Raw genomic sequence first — 4,929 nt, 5'->3', positions numbered from 1 at the left:
CTGAAACAGATTTACTGAAAGTTAAATCGGAAACCTACACGAGTCAACAGTGTCTCCTTTGTAACCCCACCCATTAGAACCTCATACAGTTCTGCTTCAGAACTCAAATTAAAGAAGAAAATGTGAGGAAGGCAGTGGGAAAGCAGTGCACATACTCTTATGGTATTTGTGGTCATTTATTGTGTTCCTCTGTTACAGTGTAGCAATGCGGGTCTTGTTAAGCCTTTTCCACTTGCTGAGAAACTTCTCCTTTGGAACGCTCCTTGCCCCCAACCTTATCATTTGAAAACTGGATGTTCATTATCCATTTTCGCGCTGACTGTCCCAGTTGTCATGGCTACCGCCACTTTGTTTCCTTATCACCTGTAATCCTACAGCTCCCCATTACTAGCAGTTGTAATAGATTGTTCTGGCTTAACATGCAAAAGAAAATATATGGTGACCGAGTAAAGTGTACAGACCCTGGATGTCATTTAATACTATTAAGGGAGCAACAGAAATCTAGAACTTTCCTTAAGAATTAACATCAATAGAATGAGGGGTAAGACAGTGTTGGAGAGAAGGATAGCACATTTAATGGAGCTCATGGGGCAAATGTCAAATTCCTATTTTTAAATCAAAATGTTATATAGTGTTTGGAAAGATAACCAACAGCGGTACTCTTATATTTACTCTGATTCATATTTGAATTATAACATCCATTTGCCAGTGTACAAAAGGGCAATTTATTATTTCATAAACAGCCATGTTAAGAGCCACTGTTCAGTTCTTTGTTCCCACTTGCAATTCCTTAGCATACAGGGGATTTCTCCTGTCTTCTAATGAGGATGTTGTGTGTCTCCCCATCCAGAACCCTGAAGATGACAGTTTAGGAATAAAAAGGATCAAAGTGAAAGAAAATACTAATCTACGGTTAATGAGTACAGAATAAAATTTGAAACTTCTATTGATGGTATTAATTTAAAGATTACAATTAAAGATGGTATTAATTTAAAGATTACAACGGAACATGGATATCAGAATTTAGATGAAATCAATGGGACCTGTTTTCCAAAACTAACAGAAGTAAGTACATCATTTTAAATAAAAATCCAATGTAATAAAAAGCAGCAGTGTATGATTTCAACCTGGTGTCAACATCTCTGTGACTCACCCTAAATAGGGAGGACTCTATTAGTCCTGCGAGTAGATACAAAAAACACACCGGCATCACAGGAACTCTGAACTTCTAGAATTTTCAGAACTAATATGATTAAGATAGTGTTGTGTCTCATGTGTTATCTGGACTTGTTCTGCAGTAGCATATCATAGAATAGTCCTAATATCTATTCCAAATAGAACTTCTATCAGAATCAGACTGATCTTCCTATTTTTGTACTTTAACTGACAAAAAACAAAACCAAACCAAAACCACAAGACAAAACACACACACACAAAAACCTTACACAAATGAGCCCGGGTCCTTTTTTTTTTTTTTTTCTTCTTTTAAGATTTTATTTATTTATTTATTTGACAAAGAGAGAGAGACCGTAAGAGAGGGAACGCAAGCAGGGGTAGTGGGAGAGGGAGAAGCAGGCTTCCCGCTGAGCAAAACGCCTGACACAGGGCTCGATCCCAGGACCCTGGGATTCATGCCCTGAGCCCAAGCCAGATGCTTAACAACTGAACCACCCAGGCCGCCCAGCCTGGGTCATTTTAATTAGGGTTTTCACTTCAAATATTTTTTCTAACATTTATGTAGAGATTAGCTTTCTATTTTCCTTTTTACATCTGGATAAAATACTTGTTTGCTATAATAGTTGATATTGTATTACACAAAATCATTATTTAGCATGCACTTGGTGGTCTTGTGCATAGAATCAAATTGTTGCTCGTCTTTTAATCCCATTTTTCCCCCTTTTGGCAAACTATCAGCACTTTGAGGGAAAACAAAAACATGAACCTCAGGATGTTGTGGTCTTCTACAGGACATGGTTGAAGGAAGCCCATAATTCATTCTGACATTTCTTCAAAGGGGAAGGTTTCCAAAGTCATCATTATTGGACCAATAACAATGTTGCACTTCTGCAGAAGTCAGTGCGGCCACCCTAAGATATACAGGCTGTTCTAAACGCTTTGACCCTTTTCATCCACACATTTTCCTCTTCTTCCCCTGCACTCTCTCCACAAAGGAGCACAATCTCCTGCTTTATTAAGACAAAAGCCAAATGATGTGACCAATGTCATCATTCTTCATTTTTGCCCCCAAATGTCTCTACATCATATTTATACTTTCATTTCCATTATCTAGCACGATGCTTGGACTTACAGAAGCTACTCCTTATTAACTGAATGTGTGGACTCCTGCCGTTCCAGCATCGTTTTATGAATCACCTTTTCTTCCCCATGAATCTTCAGTATGTCCAGTGATTTCTGTGTCTTTGTTCAAGCCCCTTGGCCTGGAAACATACCCTAAACTTCCCAATCTTTAAAACATAAACACAAAAACAAAACAAAACAAAAACCCTTACTTTATACTCTGCTAAAATGGGGGGGAAAAAATAAGGATTTCCAAAAACAAACTTATTCCCTTCTATCCTAAACAACATTTTGGAATGAATAGTTCCCCAGTTTCTCAAGTGTGAAGACTTGCGTTCTACCTCCGTTTTCACTACTCTACTAACAAGGGGTCTTCACCAAGATTTTCAACCTCTCTAAAAGTGTTCTCTTTTGTGAAAATAAAAAGAAAGAGCTTCCTTCATTAGATTCTTGTGAGGATGAGTTTTTCATGGACCTACAATAATGTAGCACACAGCCTAACACATGGTAAGAACTTGGAAATTGGTAGCTCGTATTATGAGTTCACTCTGTAGTTATTTATGAGGTGCTACTCTAAGGCAGGCACTGTACCAGACCGTGGGGGTGCCTCGAGGGAGGGCATTGGCTGGGGGCCTGCTTGCATGGAGCATTTCGTCCTGGCCAGCATTTTCCAGATGTCAGCATGTTTCAGTATCACCTGGAGCACGTGTGAGAACGCAGATTGTTGGCCCCGCCCCCAGAGTTTCTAATTCAGTAGATCTGGGATAGGACCCAAGAATTTGCATTTGCTTTTCTTCCTTCCTGCCTGCCTGCCTTTCTTCCCTCTATTCCTCCCTCTCTCCTTCTCCCTTTCTTTCCCTCTCTCTTTCTTTCCCTATCTATCTTTCTTTCTTTCTTTCTTTCTTTCTTTCTTTCTTTCTTTCTTTCTTCAGAGAAAGGGACATTCCTAGGGTTCAGTTGGTTAAAGGAGGTCTCTTGAAAAAGAAGCTACCAGAAATGAGCTCTGAACAATAATATCTCCTCATAGTTTTCTTGCAAATACTAAGGGAACTAATGAATTTGAAGGTTTAACACAGTGTCTTAACCATGGAAAACAACAGACAAATTTCTGCTCCCCCTGCTTGTATGCTCTCTCTCTCTCTCTCTGTCTCTTTCTCGCTCTCTCTCTCTCTGTCAAATAAATAAAATCTTTAAAAAAGGCAACCACCAACATATGGTATCTATGAAGACGATGCTGGTGGAAGAAAGCTGAGAGGGAGTGGGTAGATAGAGTGGCTGGTGATTGTCAGAGAGCAGAAGGCATCTAAGCAGACAGTAGATTTTAGGATAAGCAGCGCATGATGGAAGAAAGTTAAAAGAGAGGACTCATTCTGAGGGATCAGAAAAGCAGAGAGGTCCATCCAGTGGAGACTGAGGACCTTGAGTGTCAGCCTGCTGCTCTGAGATGACTTTTCAAAAGGCTGTGCGGAGCCATGACACTCGATGGGCTCTCCTTGCAGACTAAGGGGGCTTTAATCTTCTCTCCAAGACAGGCACAACGTGTACCTGCATTTCCCCAACACAACATGGTGCAAAGAAAGATTCAGACAAATAATAATTTGTATCTAAAGTTGTCTATTAAATGGACTGACAGTTTGCCTTTCTAGCAGTTACTTTTTCTCACTTGTTATAATTTGCATTTCTAACAAGCGAAGATGAGCCTCTATGATACTCCTCCAGGAATCACTCTTTGAGAATCATGGGTCTAGGCTATTATTTTCATTGTTGTTGCTGCGGTCTTTATGCCTGCCTCTCTTTTGTTGGCACCACCATTTCTCCAAAAATTCAGACAGAAAAACGAAGAGGTATCCCTTAGCCTTACTTTCTTACTTCCCCCTCTTTTTTCTTTCTTTCTTTCCTTCCTTCCTTTTTTTTTTTTTTTTGTCTTTTTAAAATCTCTTTCTAGGAATGATATGAACTCTTTATAGCTAGTCTTTTAATTTTGCCCTTTTCCCTACATACTGCTTCCAAATTAATATTCTTTTTTTAAAAAAAGATTTTATTTATTTATTTGAGAGAGAATGAGTGAGAGAGAGCATGAGAGAGGAGAAGGTCAGAGGGAGAAGCAGACTTCCCAAGGAGCTGGGAGCCCGGTGCGGGACTCGATCCTGGAAGTCCCGGCTCATGACCTGAGCCGAAGGCAGTCGCTCAACCAACTGAACCACCCAGGTGCCCTCCAGATTAATATTCTTAACACAGGTTCGAAATATCTCAGTTCTATGCCCCAAAACCTTTTCTGATTCTATCTTGCCTTTAAAAAAAAAAAAAAAAGACCATCTGAATTCATGACCTGAGACATTTCAGACTTCAGTGATCTGGCCTCCGTAATTACTCTGCTAGAGTAAGTAAAACTCCACTGAGTTTTGAGACATTTGAGCTTGATTGGAGGAAAAGAATAGTTCCAGGAAGTGAAAGGCTGTGTGCTCATTGGTGTGAAATGGCCTCATGGATTCATCTGGGTTGCCTCCAGAAGTTTACTTTGGCCAAACCACCATTTCTCAGGGATCCTCAGATCATTCACTCACGTTCCTTACAAATGCAGATTCCTTGGCTGACACCAATTCCAACCTCCCCTCCCCCAATCTCCGTCCT

At 40.0% G+C, this 4,929-nt stretch overlaps 1 protein-coding gene across 1 annotated transcript in view; it reads left to right on the top strand.

Moving 5' to 3' along the window:
• The window catches only part of TENM3 (teneurin transmembrane protein 3), a 1,246,978-nt gene that overhangs the window by 192,070 nt on the left and 1,049,979 nt on the right, over positions 1-4,929 (top strand). The gene's annotated exons all lie outside the window — the stretch shown is intronic.

The sequence above is a fragment of the Mustela erminea genome, chromosome 21 (genome assembly GCF_009829155.1).
Source record: "Mustela erminea isolate mMusErm1 chromosome 21, mMusErm1.Pri, whole genome shotgun sequence".
In the NCBI taxonomy this organism is placed as follows: Eukaryota; Metazoa; Chordata; class Mammalia; order Carnivora; family Mustelidae; genus Mustela; species Mustela erminea.
This window is presented reverse-complemented; position numbering and strand designations above follow the sequence as displayed.